Consider the following 20,359-nt stretch of genomic DNA (forward strand, 5'->3'; position numbering starts at 1 on the left):
GGATGTTGACCTTTCCTTGGCCGTTTCTTCCTTTGGGCCACCTTTTGGTTTTGTCCCGGTTTCGGACGTTTTTGGGGGACTGAGAGGCATTTTATGCAAACTTTTGGGTTTTCACCAAAAAAAAACCGATAAAATATTTGTACGCTCAGAGAACGTTCGCAAAATTCGAAGATGGAAAATTCTTCGAGCCACAGAAATTTAAAAGAGGGAATTTAAATTGGTGGCGGTGTTTGTTTTTTTTTTTTTTTTGAAAAATAGAGTGAATCACGGACAACGGGACGTTCCTTAAACGATTTAAATCCGCGAAATTCGGAATTTAATAGTATGTGTAATATTTTGTAATAACAAAAAATATAAAATTTAAAAAAAATCACATACACTTTTCACTTATATATACGTGTAAATATACGTGCGGAAATAAACGTGTATTTGTAAATTACTGGTATATATAGGTATGTCTATATTAGAAAATAATAATACTTTGAGGTTTGTAGGGATATTTTTTGAAAAGTTCCTATAGGGACGAAAATATCTCAAACTTACCCAGTTGGAAAATGAGTAATACATTACTTTTTTCGTATATGAATACATTCACGAACCCCTATGAACGAAAACATGCATGCCAATGTAAGCGAAATGCGCAATTGACCTCTTCGATACATGCGTTGACAGTTATGTTTCTTTTATTTCTTTTTCTCTTTGTCGCGTGTTTGGCTGATGCAATTTTGCATTTTCAGTAAAACATTTCTGCCGTGTGGACGTGAAAAATTAAAAAGTGTAAAAAACAATATAAATAAATTAGTAAGTTGATAAATGTGTTTCAAACTACGTGTAAAAGTGTTTTTATAAATGATTAATGAATGTGATAAATGAATTTGTAATGATTAAACATTGAAAGTATAAGAATTAAGAATATAAGAAAAAACATGTACTCGAGACGCCATTGGCGTCGTTTGCTAAAAAAAAGAAAAAGAAATACTTATGTTGAAAAAAACTTTGGTGCAAGTGACTCCTGCTCCCAAACGGCGCAAAATGTTCCATCTTCTAATGCATCAGAAGTGATAAGTGTGCAAGATGGATGTTTGTTATTAGATGGCAGCAATAAGGATAAATCCGATGAGCTGTTCGACAATGCTCAGCATTTGAACCTATGCCAAAAGCTTTCCATGTGGGGTGCAAATTTTGGGCTCGGCAGGTTGTGCTTCGATGAATTATTGGCAATATTACTATCTGAAAATATTTGCGTACCACAATCTTCTAAAACTTTGATGAAAAATGAGTTATCAACGTTACGTACGGTATCTCCAGGGTATTACATCCACATAGGCATTGAAAAACAATTGATGAAATTGTCTGAGTTGCTAAAAAAATTGATTCCGTAGATTTAGATATAAATATCGATGGTCTTCTTATATTCAAAAGCAGTATTTTATCCTTGTGGCCGATATTAGGAAAGATAGTTGACGATCCGAATGAAAATGTATTTCCCATTGGAATTTTTCTGGGAAATAAAAAACCATATGATGTTTCTACGTTCCTTCACGATTTTATTTTTGAATATAAAAGACTAAATCTAGACGGACTTTCAATAGGCAATAAAGTAATACCTATCTCAATTAGATGTTTTATTTGCGACGCTCCGGCAAGGGCGTATATTTGCCAGACAGTCGGGCACAATTCCTTTCATGGATGCAGTAAATGTACGCTGGAAGTTCAGAGAATAAATGGTACCACTACATATCGAACAACAGCAGGACGTCCTCGGACAGATGAGGAATTCAAAAACCGTCAGGATGAAAGCTACCACAAGTGTCCTTCAGACGAGTGTGTGTCGTTGGAAGCCATAGGGATAAAAATGGTCACCCAATTTCCATTAGAGATGCACCTTATAGATTTGGTGGTCGTAAAAAAGATGATGGTGTGCTTATTCAGCGGAAAACAAAGAACTTTAAGTTAAAGCCTGAAGAAAAAAATACAATATCTTCAAGGTTGATTTCTTTCAGATCGTTTATTCCACAAGAGTTCGCGAGAAAGCCAAGAAGTATTGATTAAACACCGAGGTGGAAAGCAACTGAGTTCCGCCAGTTCATATTGTATACTGTAGTAGTCAATGTATGTAGTCAATGAAACATTTTATTATCACTTCTGTCTGCTACATTGCGCTTATAGACTTTTGTCTGTTCAGGAAACCTACGGAAAAAATTTAGATGTAGCTTCGAATAAGATAAACTATTTCGTCGAAATGTTTCCAGATATATATTTTGAAGACCAAATGAGTTATAATGTTCATTCTCTCCTTCGCTTAACTCAATGTATAAGGGAAATCGGGTTCATAAGCTCATTCTCAGCGTATGCCTTCGAAAATTACATGCAAAAACTTAAGCGATATGTGAAACGGCCTTCTAAAATCCTAGTTAGTTTTGACTTAGTTTCGCATAAATTAATGCGGTTTCCTTACAATAACACATTTTTGTATATTCCAATAATTCACACAAGAGCTAATTACAATTAAAAATGAAGAAATTCCAAGCATCTATGAATATTTTAAAAAATAATGAAAACATGCAAAAGAAAGCACCTTTACCAGCAGATTTAAAAAATGAAACGAGTGCTCGTAAAGGTTTGTTTCTTATTCCTTAACTTCTTATGTTATTAATTTACTTCACAATCTTATTTCCCTTAACTACATACACTCCTGCCCATATTCCCAGCAAACACAGAATCTAACGTTAGAGAATTTTTGTTTTGCACATTAGAAGCTAGTGTAATTATCTAATAGAGAAAAATGTTAGAAAACTACAGTAGAAATCGACTCCAAATCGGTTAGAGAACTAACGTAAATTCGAGCATATTTGAATCATATTAGAGAAATACATTAGAATTCGATTAGAAATCTAACCTTTTTCTCGATATCAAGAACTAAGTCCCCTTTTTGTCGAGAATGCTATAGTTCTCGACAGTTTCTCAAATCGTTTTTTTAGATGAAGTTTCTGAATGTAAGTCATTACTTCAACAACTTATCAACGCCCAATCCAAGTCGAACGTATTACTTGAAAGCCTTTTAACCCAAAAGGAGACACGTTGCACATTTCCAATTAAAACCGTAGACGAGTTATACAAAACTGTTGAAATTGTTGGCCAGGATCCAGACCTATATGTAAGTATTTTTAGTAAACCTAGCAATACTTTTAGTGTGTACTACGTATACAATTTTAACTAAAATCCATTACGCCGTTCATTATTATTTATATACATATATATGTATGTACTTCCATTTTTAATAGATTGCAGTTTTAAAAAATATTTTGGGCAAGCATTCGCTTAACAAAAAACTTACATCAATTGTCAATGAGGGCGTAATTTTAAAGCTAAACTACGGCGGAGCTAAGGATATGATACCCTTTAAAAATTTAAAGAATTTAAATGAAATATTATTCAGTAAGTTTTTTTAAATTAATTTTTATTACTTTTAGGTCATACAATTTTATTTGACGATTGTTGCGTGGGGAATGTGGCACCCAGGTCGTAGGGCGCGATCGCACGCAAATAAAGAAATAAAAAAGAGAAGAATTAATACCGAGTAATCACAATGTATTATTATTTGTTTATAAAATATAAAGTGAAGTATTAGCGACGAGCTACGTTATGTGTTTACAAAAATGAAACTTTCACAAACTAATTATTTCACAATATAAGTAGTTATTCCGAAGTAATATGCAGTAGTGCAGAAAGAAATTAAAAAAGAAGTGCAAATAGTTAAGATAGAAGAAGCTCACACTTGGCAATTCCAGGTTTAAAATAGTTACTTGCACTAAATGGTGAAAATATAAAAAACTTGCACTTGGCAATTCAAAGTTTAAATAGTTATTCGCACTATTACTTCACGAAATGCACAAAACAAATGAAAATAAGTATTTGCAAGATTAACTCAAATGTAAATTAGTATAGCGTACAAGATGGTTGGTTTTTATTAACTCACTTTTTACTACTCACCTGGGGCTAGCTGCTGGCTCGTGAAACGTTCCATATAGAAAAGAAAGATTTAAAACGAAAAAAGGTCCGCACCACCTGCGATAGCTAACTTTCGTCGAGTTTTTCCCCTTTGAAGTTAGCGCTCGGCAGGGGTGGGCCGTTACCGGTAGGGTGGTCTGAAATATTTAGGCTGGTGGCCTAAACATGCCGGCCCCCTTGCGGCGAGCAATTTGAAACTCGGTGAGTACGCCAGCAACCTTCCCAAGACAGGATAAACTAAAACTATGATATGTAGGTATGGTTGTATCGTAGATACGATCTCCGGCGGACATCCGTGCTCGCAGTAATGCAGCCTCGCTGAACTGTGGTTGAAAGAGAAAAGCGTTAGTATTCAAGTACGTGGGGTTGCTTGGTTTAAAATGCACCTTGTGGTATAATTAAAGTTTTTTATAGTGGGTGGGCTCCAGACACGACGAACCCGAAGATTGTGGCTTGGGTGAGGAGCCCGCCGACAGTCGACGTGGGTGTGCCGCCGACCATAATACTGGCGTAGACGTCGGCGCCCAAAGTGAGCAACACTGGCGACGATCGGTAAAATGTCGGATCGGCCAGCTTCATGAACTGGAATGGGGCCGCTACCGACGGGTCCAGATTTGCCGTGGGGTTTAACCTGGCATAGTTTGCTATTACGGTGGCTTGGCTCGTCATCTTTCCCGCTACCTCATACTTTCCTCGAAGAACGACGGTGCACCTTGAAAGACGTGCGGTATTGTTACGCTCCAGGTGTAGATCCTTGCACAGATTGGCATCGATGATGTTGGTGGGACCGCAGGCATCTAACAGGGCGCGGACCAGGTGTAAACGGCCTCCTGCTTCAATTCGAACTATGGCTGTCGGCGCGATGGCGATCAAGGCTCGAGTTATAGTCGGTGCCGCTAAATTGTCCCGGAGTCTACCACTCCTGAAGCCAGTGGGGGTTTGTTGTTGCCTCACGAGAGCTCGATGGTTGTTGCGCATCTTATTCGGGGCCGCCCTCCCAGTGAACCGTCGTGACGAGCGGGACGGACGCGGTTCCGCGTCGTCACGCTGTTCATCAGTAGGGCGGTGCGATGGACGGAAAGGACGTGTCTCCGCGCCATCCCCGCATCGTCGTCGTCGGGCTTGCTTTGAGGTGGCGACGGCTGATCCTCGTCCATATGGAGCGTCGTGTGATGTGGTTCACTGCAACGTCGGCATCGGTCTTGGCTGGGGCATATTTCCAGGCGGTGGAACGGGGATAGGCAGTTGGGACAATAGCGGTGAATGAGTATTGCACGTAGTCGCTCCTCAGTCGACATACCACGGTAAATTGGGCACAATCGCACTCCGTGCGGTTTGGTGCACAGACGGCAAGCGATGGTGAACGCATTGGGGTGTGCCTCGGTTTTGGAGCGTTTGAATGCAAATCCAGGCATGTCTGGAAATGGTAGCGTTTAGTAATATCGCTGCATAGGTTGGTTGGGTGGCAGATGGACGGAGACCAGGGGTCGATTCTGGCTGACATATTGGTTGGCGTACTCGGGATAAAGGATTCACGTGGAATGCATAATCTTATTATGTTATTCTGTCGATGTAATGATGTGTTTGTAGTGGTTGAAATCACTGTTATATTTAATATAATTTTATTGAGATACGCCTAAAGGTATCTTTAGTTTTGGTAAATATTCTCATCATAATGAGATTCTGATATTGAAAGCAGTCACCAATGGTGAGAAAAAAATTAAGAATTAACAAATTGTTGAATATAGACTGAAGACAAACTATATTCTTTGGTGTTTGCCTAATACAGGCAATATGCGGTAATATATGCTACATTTGTGTAGCAGATGGTATCACGAGTTACCCGTGTATTTTCACGGCTCCTTGTACTTGCCCTACAAAAATTTGGTCACAAAACTTACCCACGCCCATGCAAATGTGGCTATGAATATAACTTATGAATGACTGTAAAATGACTAGTCAAATGACGTCGTGCAGATAAATGTGCGACAGATGTAAAAGTGGCCTTTATTCGCTGTCTGGGAACACTCTTTGTGTTGATTTGGGCCATGTTGTGTGAGAATCACAAATTGTGGTGTGTTTGTTTATTTCAACACATCCTGGCGGAAATAGCCTACACTATCGAGTGTGGTAATTTGTAGAGCTGTTAGCTGCTCACTCTTCCAATCGTTGGAATGGGACAGCTGTGCGGTGCTGCCAATTTGACAGCGTAATGAGACATAATGGTCATGTCATGCGATCATTTAGGGACAGCTTGCGTCTGGGTCCTGACGCGACATAAAATTTATAGTCTTTTCTAAAAAGTTTAATTCCTCCCTTGTTTGTAGTATCTATGGCATATGTGTCCTCGAACACTTTCACGACAGGAGTTCTGACGCGACCTCAACGCTGATAATTATTTCTGGAAATTTTCATTTTTTTTTTGGTTTTGGGTTTTCCCATAAAGTTGATTTTGTTGAATTACTATTTCGTAAAAAATTTCTGACCCTTCCTTTAATTATTTTATCAATCTTAAAAATTGTATTGTAATCTCCCATTAGCTCTTCCACCGTCAAGTTTACGCTACTAAACAACGTTGAAAGGCTTGGAAATTTTACGGTCGTATATAATTCGAAGTTATTTTTTTATAGTTCACGAAACAGTCTAAACTAAGTTGGAGTTGAGAAGAAGACTTAACTTTTCCAAACGAAAATAATAATGGAAAGTGTGTGTTCCGAACTATATCTGTTGGTAGGGTACGTCGGGCACCTACCTAGCTCGCGTATGACTGAATCGTGCTTTTCAGATCTCAGGGATCCGAATTGTTGTCCCACGGTATCGCCTACAATGTGTTCACCGCTTAAAGCTAAGGCCACACTGAGCTGCACTACACTGCGCTACAAAATATTCTTCGCATGTATTCTTATGAAGCAATTCATATCTAGCGGCCGCTGCACTGCGCAGCGCGGCCATGAGCGGCAATGTTGATCAAATAGAATAGGCAAAAAGGCCGCTACATGTCGCACCGCTTAGTGTGCACGCACTTTAAGAGACAAAACCGGCGAAGTCAGACGGGTGGCAACCTCGTTTCGTTCATTCAAAAATGTCATTAATTCATGGAAATGAGTATACAGACATTTTTGAATGAATTTTCATTATGAAGAAAAACGGGTGACGGGTGAGTATGAGTATCGCATAGTACAGGTCTGTAAACCTTTACTATGGAGTATCGTCCCCTTTTTTGATAGTTTTATATTTTATTTTATTCGATTCCTTTTTTTCTCGTTTCAGATGCCAAACGTTACAGCAGCACCATCACCTAGTAATACCAGAGAATTTAAACACAATGAGAAGGCGTTTTTTTGGCATCCACTGCTTACGATCCATTTGCATGTGACACGTCTTGCACTTCACCACTATTCCACAAATTCATGTTAACTTAACAGGGTGCAAGACGTAACAGAAAATTCTCTTAACGATTTTCTCTGTTCGTCTGTTACCAAAAAATTCTCTGATCAGAGCAAGTATATTGCAAATTTAATTCTCTGATTTTTTGTAAATAAATTATGATGGTTGGAAGGTTGAAGTCTTCGGCACAGCTGAAGACAGTCCTGTCCTTACTTGTTTTTTTATACCTTTCATGAAAATGAAATGGTATATTAATTTCGTCACGAAACCGAAAATTGTAAGTCCTTAAAGGAAAATAGATAGACCCACCATTAAGTATACCGAAATAATCAGGTTGAAGAGCTGAGTTGTTTTAGCCATGTCCGTCTGTCCGTCTGTCCGTCTGTCTGTTTGTATGCAAACTAGTCCCTCAATTTTTGAGATATCTTGATAAAATTTGGTGAGCAGGTGTATTTGGGTGTCCGATTAGACATTTGTCGGAACCGACCGGATCGGACCACTATAGCATATATCCTCCATACAACCGATTTTTCAGAAAAAGAGGATTTTTGTAATATCTTACCCAATTTAACAGATTGAAGCTTCAAACTTCACCATATACTTTCGTATATTGAACATATTGTTGCCTGAAAAAATTTATGAGATCGGTCGTATATATAGTATATATCCCCCACAACCGATTGTTCAGATAAGGAACTTTTCGTAATTACTGCCCTATTTTAAGAGCTAGAGGCTTCAAATTTCAGCGAATGCTTACGTATATAGCATATATTGTTGCCTGAAAAAATCATAAAGATCGGTGATATATATAGTATATATATGGTGGTATATATAGTATATATATATAGTATATATATATATATTTTCGCAAATTTTAGCCCCATTTTAACAGCTAGAAGCTTCAAATTTCACCGAATATTTACTTATATAGCATATACTGTTGTCTGAAAAAATCATAGAGATCGGTTGTATATATAGTATATCTCATACAACCGATTGTTCAGATAAGAAACTTTTCGCAATCTCTACCCCATTTTAACAGCTATAAGCTTCAAATTTCACCGATTGCTTACGCATATAGCATATATTGTTGTCTGAAAAAATCATAGAGATCGGTTGTATATATAGTATATATCTCATACAACCGATTGTTCAGATAAGAAACTTTTCGCAATTTCTACCCCATTTTAACAGCTATAAGCTTCAAATTTCACTCATTGCTTACGTATATAGCATATATTGTTGTCTGAAAAAATCATAGAGATCGGTTCTATATATAGTATATATCTCATACAACCGATTGTTCAGATAAGAAACTTTGCGCAATTTCTGCCCCGTTTTAACAGTTAGAAGCTTCAAATTTCACAAAATGCTTTCGTATATAGCATATATTGTTGTCTGAAAAAATCATAGAGATCGGTCGTATATATATTATATACTTCATATAAACTGTCATATTGACCCCTTTTTTACGGCTAGAAGCTTCAAGATTCATCAAATTTCATCAAATAATTACGTTTACGTCATATATTTTTGAAATACGTGATTCGTAGCCATAGTTTTTACATGCAGACCACAAAAAACGTGAAGCTTTGCATCCTCACACAGATTACCTACCTATTTTTTATTTTATATTTATCTTAAAATCGTTTAGATATGTTCAAATTTCACCAAATGCTTACGTGTATAGCATATATTGTTGTCTGAGAAAATCATAGATACCGGTGGTATATATAGTATATATCCCATACAACCGATTGTTCAGATAAGAAACTTTGCGCAATTTCTTCCCCATTTTAACAGTTATAAGCTTCAAATTTCACCGATTGCTTACGTATATAGTATGTATTGTTGTGTCAAAAAATCATAGAGATCGGTGATATATATAATATATATATGATGGTATATATAGTATATATATATAGTATATAAATATTTTTTTTACGATTTCGGCCCCATTTTAACAGCTAGAAGCTTCAAATTTCACCAACTGCTTACGTGTATAGCATATATTGATATCTGAAAAAATCATTGAGATCGGTGGTACACATAGTATATATCTCATACAACCGATTGTTCAGATAAGAAACTTTGCGCAATTTCTGCCCCGTTTTAACAGTTAGAAGCTTCAAATTTCACAAAATGCTTACGTATATAGCATATATTGTTGTCTGAAAAAATCATAGAGATCGGTCGTATATATATTATATACTTCATATAAACTGTCATTTTGACCCCTTTTTTACGGCTAGAATCTTCAAAATTCATCAAATTTCATCAAATAGTTACGTTTTCGTCATATATTTTTGAAATACGTGATTCGTAGTCATAGTTTTTACACGCAGACCAGACAAAACCTGAAACTTTGCATCCTCACACAAAGTACCTACCTGTTTTTTATTTTATAATTATCTTAAAAATCGTTAAGGTATGTAGATCGGTTCACTATATATTTCTTATCTTATACATCCGATTATTCGGAGATTACGAACGGGATAAGATTATTGTTCAGCCCCATTCATGAAAGGTATGAAGTCTTCGGCACAGCCGAAGACAGTCCCGTTCTTACTTGTTTTTATATTCAAAGTGTGAATTTGAATCTGTGCCTATGATTCAGGGCAAAACAAAAACAAAAGTGCTACAAGTGTATAGGGGTTGAGCAGCTCCGATGTAAAGAAATATTTTGACAAGTATAAAATACATTATTCAGTCAAGAAATATAGTCAAAAAAGATCCAGAAAACTGAATTAAAAATTATTATAAATTTTTGATCTCCTAAAGTAAACACATTTGATTCAAATATGATTCCAAAATGTGTTTGAAAAAATATATTCAGTGTCAATTGTATGGTAACTCATTATTTTGTCAGAAAGAGTAATCAAATTATATTGATATGTAGGGAAATTGAAAATTTAATCACCTAAATGGTTGGTGGGTATAAACAAACCTAGATTGGTATATATGTACACACATATATTCCTAAACTAAAGATCAGCCTACACCCACATTTCCCACCCACTTCATTGATACCAATATATCCATGCATAAGCTAACAAATGTTTGTACATTCACATGTTCAAATAAAAGACAAACTGTTTCAATCAACCACTTCCAACAAAAATTATTCTTACGCACAAGCATATGTACAAATCTATGTTCATATGTAAGCTAAGAAATATTTTTATATTCGCATGTTGACAAAGAAAACAAAATTCACTTCAACCATCCAACCATACGCACAAGCACACATACCTATTTACATATGTATGCTCATGTTTTGTATGTAAATCACAAAATTCTGAAAACTAGCTTCCTCTTGATTTTTCATTCATAAATTCTTCTTCTTAAGTTGTCCAAATTGATGATAGAATTTATAAAATCGTCAAAAGACAAATTTTTGCGATTTTATAAATTCCAACTTCGATGCATATTGGGGGTATTCATTATGACGAGCATAACTACTTTCATAACCCCGCACTTTCCCTTTGAAATAATAACAAACTATTTATAAGCCTGTATGAAAGTACTAATATGGTAGTAAAAAATGCAAATAAACATGCACAGATATTGCCTAGTAAATGTCCACTAACATATTAGCAATATAATCTAAAAATTTCCATCCATTGTTCATATAAATTATTGCAAATAATTTTCTCATATCCTGAATTGCCGAGTTGTCACAGCTTATGGACATTTTTATTTGCTATTTGAAACCCCCTATCATATTCTGCCGAAAAATTGTTCGCGCAGTCACGCAGCCAAATTTGCAGCAACTGTGTTGCAGTTGCTATATAAGAGTGGTGTTTTACCCGTTTCTGGCCCGAATTCGCACTGTGACGTCATACTGTATATGCTGACTTGTTTATCACATGTCAGTACAAAGTAAGAATTTTACATTATTTTCATAGATAAAAATTAATATATGGGAGCGGCGAAATAAATTAAAGTAATTTTCCGAACAAATATAACATTATTTCGCAAAAGAGCAATAAATTCGTTTATTTTAATTTTATAATAAATTCCCCTTTTAGCTGTGAGTTATTAAAGGTATAAACGGCAACACTTTTAACCACCGACGACACATAATTTGGCTCGTGCCTATTGTATTTCGTCGGCTAATTGCTACGAGCATTGATATTTACATATCCATGGCCGTATACGCGGATTGCCATAATTGATTTGGTCGCTTCATAACTCGGAAAGCGACAAGTTGTTTTATTAATAACTAAAGACACTGCCACAGCATCAAAGCGACCAAGCTTTTTATACATGTCTGCCTTTAATTGGAGTATTATTGAATATGTATATATGTATGTACATTTGTACTTTTTTGCTTTGGTTTGTATTTTCATACATATATATTCAATGATACAATGCTCAACATCTGATCAACAGGCACATGTCTTTTGTGTATTGTAGGTCTTATTTACATATTTAAGGGTTGATTTGAGGCAGGTCAAATATATTTATGTTTGACTTGGCTTATCAAACCTGCCTTTGAAAATATTCAAGTACATAGGTACTTACATCATTGTACTGAATAACACATATAAAATGCTTTAGGAAATTTCTTTATAGGTACCTCCCCTCCCACCCATAGTCCAAATAATAACTAAATATTTTTTTATTTATTCAATTGTTATCAAATATTTTATTTATTTCAATTTTTCAATTTATTAATAATTCATAATTCATGGTTAATATGCATACATTTTATGCAAATTAACGTTTTGTAAATATGCAATGGATTTCGTGTGCACAGAAATTCCAAGTGTGCAAATGCCGTCGGCAAAACACTATTTGCATGCATATTTCAATTTGCATACATTTTCCTAACATTTTAATTTATTAACAAAAAGGGATGGGATAATTCATAAATGTATGATTAATTTACATACATTTCATGAAAGGGCATATTTTGGGTATATGAATCGGTTTTTGTTTGTAAAGAAATAAGCAAAATTTCTGAAATTTGCATCAACATAAAACAAGCAAATATATTGCTATTATTATATTAATTAAGTTCAAATTCATATTAAATCATAAAACAAGCAAATATATTGCTACAAGTAATAAAATTTAAATTTAATTAATCCTACTAAATACATATATTCCCACAAAGAAATCATATTAAGAGAAAATCCAGACACTATACACCAGCTGAAACTGTTGACAGAGAATTTTCTGCTGTTAACTGGTTAACATTGAAATTGGATTGTGTGTGGTGAAGTGCAAGACGTGTTCACATGCAAAAAAGTTGGAATCTAGCAAAAACGCCTTCTCATTGTGTTTAAATTCTCTGGTAATACGGCTATATTCTTACTCCTATTCATCCGGCAAGCTCAACTGATTCAAAAGAGAGCCAGTGCAAAAATTATGCACTCACCAGCTTCATGAAGGAATTTAATAAAATGTATGAGGATAACATCAGCGAAAGTTCAGTTAGAGTCATGAAACATTTAATTGAGATTTTCCACGAAAATGATGTGTCTTACGTGCGCAGCTCAGAATTTCTAAAATTTCTTCTATGCATAATTAGTGTGCTCGAGAAGCGGCCGTGTAGCCGTCGCAATAGGGAAACAGCAATTTTGCGATTTTTTTTTTTTTTTTGTGTACGACCACAATCACAAACCGTTCCTCAGTCTAGGTTAATCGAAGCACCGTTTTTTTTTTTTTTTAAGACGTGAATAGTTTCTGTAGCTTTAAGTGAAACGGATGGACTTTTCTAGGTAGGTAGGTTGAACTGGCCGGTCCATGAGGACCTCACATAGACTGATTGAGTCCGTAGTGTTACCAGAAGTTTGTTTTAACGACCAAACTGAAAAACCCTATCAAAAACCAGGACCTATGTTATAAAATAACTCCGTCCTCTTGGCAAATACTAGAAGCTTCCTAGGACTTAAGCCACTTGCTGCTTCTAGATCTGACAGCTGTATCACTCCTAATATCTGGAGTCTTAGCCTGGCAAGTGCAGGGCACGAGCACAGAACGTGCTCGATCGTTTCCTCCTCCAACCCGCACTTCCTACACCTGCTATCACTGACCAAGCCTAATTTAAAGGCATGTGACGCCAGAAGGCAGTGTCCAGTCAGAATACCCGTCATGAGTCTACAGTCCTCTCTTTTTAATGATAGAAGCAACTGTGTTAGTCTAAGGTTGTAAGACCTGCACATAATCTTCGACACTTTACAGCCCCGCGCTTGAACCCACGCCTTTTCTGCTTGGTCGATCATGTGCACCTCTCGCATTCGCTTAATCTCGCCCAATCTAATTGGGACGTCTACGGAGCAAGCTTCAAGGGATGCGCCCTTTTTAGCTAATTCGTCCGCTTTTTCATTCCCATCTATTCCCATATGCCCTGGGACCCAATATAGATGTATGCTTCTCCCTGTCCCGATTCTCTCCAGAGACTGCTTACACTCTAACACGCATTTAGATGCTGTGCTATGCGAGATTATTGCCTTAATTGCTGCTTGACTGTCAATATAAAAGTTAACACGGTTGCAGCTTAAGCTATTCTCTTCCAGGGTTTCTACTGCTTTGGTTACGGCTAATATTTCCGCTTGGAAAACGCTACAGTAATCCGGCAGCCTGTAGGATCTGCTTAATTCCGGATCAGCGCAGTATACCGCAGACCCTACTCCTTCCACTATTTTGGAACCATCGGTGTACACATGTATCGCCTCGTCCGCCATTTGCGCACCCTTGCGCCAACCGTCCACCTCTATTGTGGCCTTAAGATCTCCCTCAAAGTGCAGGTAGGGAATCATGTAGTCTGTTCGTCTTGTGACTGAGAACGCTATACTACTATGGCCATATGGTCGGCGCTCAAGCTGCCCCGAAACATCGAGCCTGGTTGCGGTCGTTAACGCTTTGTTCTTTGCTACCAGGTCTACAGGTGGAATGTGCAGAATGGCATACAGTGCAGCCGTCGGGGTTGTTTTCAGGGCTCCCGTAATGCAAAGCATCGATAGTCTGCATACCCCCTGTAATTTTTTGAGGTATGTTGTTTTTTGTGTGGCTTTCCACCAAACAAGAACTCCATAGTATAGAATAGGGCTTACAATCGCTGTAAAAACCCAATGAGAAAGAGAGGGCGATAGGCCCCACGTACACCCCAGCATTCTTTTACATGCATAGAGTGCCGTTGAGGCCTTCTTGACCCTCCTCCAAGTTGAGCTTCCATGACAGCTTACTGTCTAGAATGATTCCTAGATATTTTGTGCAAGGTTTCTCCTGTAAGGTCACCGCTCCTAACTTAGGCCTGGTCCAATTTGGGACCTTGTACCTCTTTGTAAACAAGACCATATCCGTCTTCTCCGCATTGACTTTCAGCCCGACATTAGATGCCCAGGTATGAATATCCCGAAGCGCCCGATCCATCAAAGAACTAATCGTTGGAAGGCATTTTCCACTTATGACAATTGCAACGTCATCTGCGTAAGCCGTAAGTTTTACGGGTCCCTCATCGAATTGCCTGAGCAGTTGGTTGATGACCAGTGTCCACAGCAGAGGTGATAGCACCCCTCCCTGCGGCGTGCACCTGTCCACTGATTTCGTGGCCTCGTACAATCCCCATTGTGATGTAATCTTTCTGCAATTTAACATGCAGCCGATCCATCTGATTAAGGCAGGATGTTCTTTAATGTAATTAAGACCATCCATAATCGCCCATTTTGCAACATTATTGAAAGCCCCGGCAATGTCCAAGAAGACTCCTAGAGCATACTCCTTATATTCCAGGGATTTCTCTATGCTTATTACCACCCTATGCAATGCGGTGTCTACCGACTTGCCTTTGGTGTACGCATGCTGTGTTGTGGAGAGCAGCTTTTCATCCACGTTGGACTTTATGTACACATCTATCAGCCTCTCAAAGGTTTTGAGCAGAAATGATGTTAAGCTAATGGGTCTATAGTCTTTGGGATACACGTGACCGATCTTCCCCGCCTTTGGTAGAAAAGCTACACGAGCAGTTCTCCAAGAGTGCGGTACATGATTCAGTCTTATGCACCCATCGAATATTATTTTAAGCCATTCCACGACCGCCCTACTTGAGACTTGTAGCATGGCCGGGAATATACCATCTGGGTCCGGCGATTTAAACTTAGAAAACGTCTTCACTGCCCACTCGATCTTGGTATCGGTCACCAAGCCCGGCACCACTAGCTCCGTGATCGAAGTGTGAGTGATGTCTGCTGGTTCTTCTAAACCGTCTCCCGATGGGAAATGTGTATCGAGAAGCACCTCAAGGGATTCCTCACTATCACGCGACCATTCCCCGTTCTCTTTCTTTATTAGTCCCTGGACTATGTTTCCCTTTGCTAGGACTTTTTTCAACCGTGCTGTTTCACTGGAGCACTCTATGTCCGTACAGAAACTTTTCCATGAGTTTCTCTTCGCCCTGGTAATTTCACGCTTGTAGATCCTCAGTAGATCCCTGTACTCGTCCCGACACGCTTCGCTTTCCGCGGTCTTTGCGAGTTTAAACATTTCTTTTACCTGTCTTCGTAGAAGACTCAGCTCATTGCTCCAACATGGCGGCTTTGCTTTTCCTCTGAATCTTCTTAGAGGGCAAGCTTTGTTATACGCAGTCATAAGCGTCCTTGTTAGGAATTCATTCGACTCCTCCAGTTCCTCTACATTAGCAACCTCTTTGGGTTGTCCCAGTTTCGTTTCTACATGTTTCTGGAATTTAGTCCAATTCGTTGCCCTAGGGTTTCTAAAGGTTCCTCCCTTCTCTACCCTCTTTAGTGGGATGCTTAAGCTTATATACGCATGGTCGGAGAAGGATGGTCTATCGAGAACCATCCAATCAAACCTTGATATATCACGCTCGGAGCTCAATGTAATATCCAGAACATTGCTGGATGTTGGACCAATGTATGTAGGAACATTTCCCCTGTTGGCTATCTGCAAATTGGTTTGCAGGATGTAACAAAATAGAGATTCGCCTCTCTCGTTCGTATCTGCTCCTCCCCATGCATTGTTGTGCGCATTTGCATCTGCGCCTATGACCAACCGCCCTTTGCGCCCTTCCTCCTGTACTAGCCTTTTGCACTCCATCGGTGGAACCTCCGCAGCATGGGCCATGTAGCAGGACGCCAGGATAAATGCCTGCTTATTCTTTTGCTCAACGGCCACCGTTACGAGATCCTCGGTGGTGTAATTAGGCAGCATATATGAATGCAGCTGTTTCCTTACCATTACTACAGCTCGCACCCGTCCTTCCGTTTGTGCGTAGTAAACGCCAAGCCCGCGCGCGCTAAGTCCAGAAACCTTTCCTCCCGATGAGAGCCACGGCTCCTGGATCAGCGCCACGTCAAACGAACCCTCCTCAAGGGTTAGGAGGAGTTCGCTCGACGCCACTTTACTGTGTTGGAGGTTTATCTGTAGGACTCGCAGCACCATTGGGCTGTTTGTCCCCCTCCAGCACCTTCGTCTTGACGTCGTCGTCCTCCTCTTGCCCTTTTGGTTTAGAGTATTCGAGGCCCCCTTCAGCCCCTCGTGAATGTTGTGCCGTGTGTTCCTCTGTGCGAGTCACAGCACCATTTAGCGGTTGGTCCTCTTCTAGCACGTTCGTGGTGACGTCGGGGACCTCCACCTGTCTTTTTTCCCTTAGGCTTCTGAGGTCCTTTTCGACTTCGCCCACTTCCAGCGTGTTAGGATTTTTATCCTCGGGACTTCTTTTCCTGAGTCGCATGTAAATTTTGCCAGTGCCAAAGGACATTTTGCCAAGCTGCGTGTACAAAATATCCTCCGCCTGCTTGTTTATTTGGAAGATGTAGAACTGACCATCCTCGGTAGGCCGAGATACAGTAAGTACCTTCCAATCCTGTGTCGGTATGTTCGGATTCTGATTCTGCAGAAGTCGCAGTGTATCCTCCGACTTCATCACGCATGATATCCATACCTTAACTTTTGGTACCGTGGGGATTTGCGCTTTATCCACCACCTCAAACCGCGCGTTCGTGCCTTGCCTTTGGAGGTTTGGAACGACTTCCTCCAGCCACCGCAAGCTCGCGATGTTGTCGCACGCTATCATCTTCACACCATTATACCATCCCCCCGAATCAAAGGTTGGAAGGGGCTTACTTGGTTGTTCCCGCATCATCTTAAGCATTAAGCTAATAAGCTCCCTTTCCACAGATCTCCACCTTTCAGTAGTCATTTGTCCGAACGGACTGCTACGGTCAACCAGCGCCACAGTCAGTGACTGCTTTGCCACATCACTCATCTTCTCGGGAAAAGCAGGAGTCTTAGTGTTATCTCCCTTTGGAACCTCCGAGAACACCGGAGACTTCGCGTTAACTCCCTTTAGCGCCTCCGAGAAAGCCGGAGTCTTAGCGTTATCTCCCTTTGGCTTATCTCCTACTTCCGTAGTTGGAACTTCCCTCTGACTGGCAGCTTTCGAGGTAGTTGCTACCTCGCTATTGGAACCCATCTGTCTTACAGCTTTGGGCCTACTTGTCTTGTCTATGCGACTGCCCTGCCTCGCGGCTCTAGGACTGGGTCCTTTCGGCCTCTTGAAAGCAGGCTTGTCGCCTTCTGCCGAACGTTGCCTCTTCATTCTGCCATTCGACGCTTCTTCCTCCTCGTACCGGTTGCAGAACCGAGGGTTTCTCGCAGCAAACCTTTTGAACTGCCTTCGACCTACTTCTACCGCTTCATGGGCCCATTCCAAGCGCTCGATCTCCACTTCTGTTGGGTCGACCACTGCTCCCAAGCGTTGTACAATTCTTAGTGCTGCACGGTACTGCGAGAGAGCTCTTTTACTTCCTCTGCTCCGTACCCTTCTCCACTCTTCTACTCCGTTTTCATTTGTGTGCTTCTCCAACACGGAGTTCATTGAATCAGCACTACTCTCGCTCCCCGAGTCCGACGCATCGCTTAATTCGTATTTGTCGTCCTTGGATTGCGACTCAGTCCTCCTCTTTACATCCTCCTTATTACATTCAGGTAATGAGTTGTTCATCTTGGTCGTACGACCACCTGCCCGACAAGGTGGGCTCAGCGGTCCAGTATTATATACGGGGAAAGAACCGTCCGCCACAGCAGCGCCCCTTACTGCGGTAAGGCCATAATTACTTCCCGAGATGGCCCGGTATCGGGAAGGCTCCGTTCGAATACAGCCCAATTTATCCCCTGGCTGCAAATCGTCCAATAGGCACGGTCCGCATAACACCCTGGATTAGGGGGTTGGCAGTTCTTGGTCACCGACATCCCGCCGCCCTCCTATGAGGCGAAACGGCGTAGATGTCAGTCCTAAACAGCTCCGCCTCATAGTCGGGCGCTATGGAGTTCGGCTAAGCCCTCACACCAACGACAAGGTGCCTACCCTAGTGAGGGATGGACTTTTCTAACACGAAATAGAAAACTACCTAGGCATTAATTGAAATAAAAGCGCGGAGTCGATTTTGGACATATTGAAAAAAAAAGAAATCGCTCGCACGCAAAAGAAATCAACCGAAATCAAAGCTTGCTGAACTTATGTATACATGCAAAAATCAGTTGGGAATAGAAAAGTATTACCTGAAGGTCGTTTGAGCATAGATGGATTGATTCATCGTAGTTTTTGGTGTCAGCCCAGTACCTAATCGACCAGTTGAGAGACAAGTTTACTTTGTTCATAACGTTATAACAACTTTGGTCTCAAGGTTCCAAAATATTAGCACAATATAGAGAATGGACCGAATTTTGAATATTTTTGGTATGGAAGCTGGTCAAAAAACTTAATCAATATATTGATAAATTTGCCAATGCACTGGAGTATCTTTTACCCGACATAGGCAACTTAGGAACAGTGGATGAAAATATATGGCTCAATGCCAAAGGCATTTTACGAAATCATCCTGATTTCGAACAATACTTTTTTTGAATTTCCCCAAGTTTCGTGGACTGAATTAGTTGATATGGAAGAAGCAGAAGAAGAAGTCCGTATTCCATTTAATGTACTGGATACTCCAGAAGCGGAAACGATTTTTAGAACTTATGTGAATGCTGTACAGCAAGATAAAGAAAATAGGTTGGAAGCACCAGTTTAAGCCTTTGTTGGAAGAATCTGGCTTCGTAACGCCAGGCAAACAACCATCGGAAGTACGCATACTTTTTATGGGCAGTGAGTGGTTTGAAGCTTTATCAGAACATGATTGTCAACAAATTTATGATATTCATCAAGACGAAATAATTGAAAAGAGTAAGCAAAACTTTAATGAACTATTGTTAGAGAGTGCTCAATTTTTCCAACAATTCAAAAATGTGGACATCACAACCCAAGACAATGTTCGAAAATATGTCTACGATATTCTTAATATTGTCATACTTTCATTAAGGCTTACAGAAATGAAAAGTTTCGATTCATATTCTTCAAACCACATTGATTTAAGAATACTTATTTGCATGTTTTGCGGCGACTACTATGACATTGAAAATATTATTAGTCCTCTAATAGCTGAATCAACAAATTGTAAATCGTCAGAGCGTTCAATTGTAATCGACGTATTCATAGGAGACTCCAAAAAACGTATAGAATTTATTCTTTCATTATATCTGCAACCAATCGGCGCAACCATTACGAAACCTTGTGCTTACTATTAAGTTCTATGAGGACTACTTAAATGACATTGAAAATTGTAGTTTAGATACACGCGCATCTATATCAGGTCCAATTTGGATGACCATAACAAAGTGAGCAAAATATGAATAAATTCTAAACGAACACTAGCTCTTGAGATAGGCACCAATTAATTTGTGAAAACTACAGGGTGTTAGACGACTTTTGTGTCACACTGAGGCTAATTGACTCCATAACATCTTCTGCACTTGAGGGACAATGGCGACAAGATGTAACTTGAGACAACATCCAGCTGAGGGAAATCCCGAGGAAGTGAATTACGAGGTGAACGAGCCCTTATTACAGGTATGCGCGCACTTTGAACAGCTGCATGTAATAGAAGTTACT

The 20,359-nt window shown here is 39.5% G+C and overlaps 1 protein-coding gene across 1 annotated transcript in view; it reads right to left on the reverse strand.

Moving 5' to 3' along the window:
* Positions 1–20,359, reverse strand: part of LOC137243471 (phospholipase D1-like) — a 636,022-nt gene that overhangs the window by 474,699 nt on the left and 140,964 nt on the right. Inside the window, exon 2 of the mRNA XM_067771257.1 lies at positions 544–747. The gene's annotated coding sequence lies outside the window, so the exon portion shown is untranslated. The remainder of the gene's footprint in view (positions 1–543; positions 748–20,359) is intronic.

The sequence above is a fragment of the Eurosta solidaginis genome, chromosome 3 (assembly GCF_040869045.1).
Source record: "Eurosta solidaginis isolate ZX-2024a chromosome 3, ASM4086904v1, whole genome shotgun sequence".
NCBI lineage: Eukaryota > Metazoa > Arthropoda > Insecta > Diptera > Tephritidae > Eurosta > Eurosta solidaginis.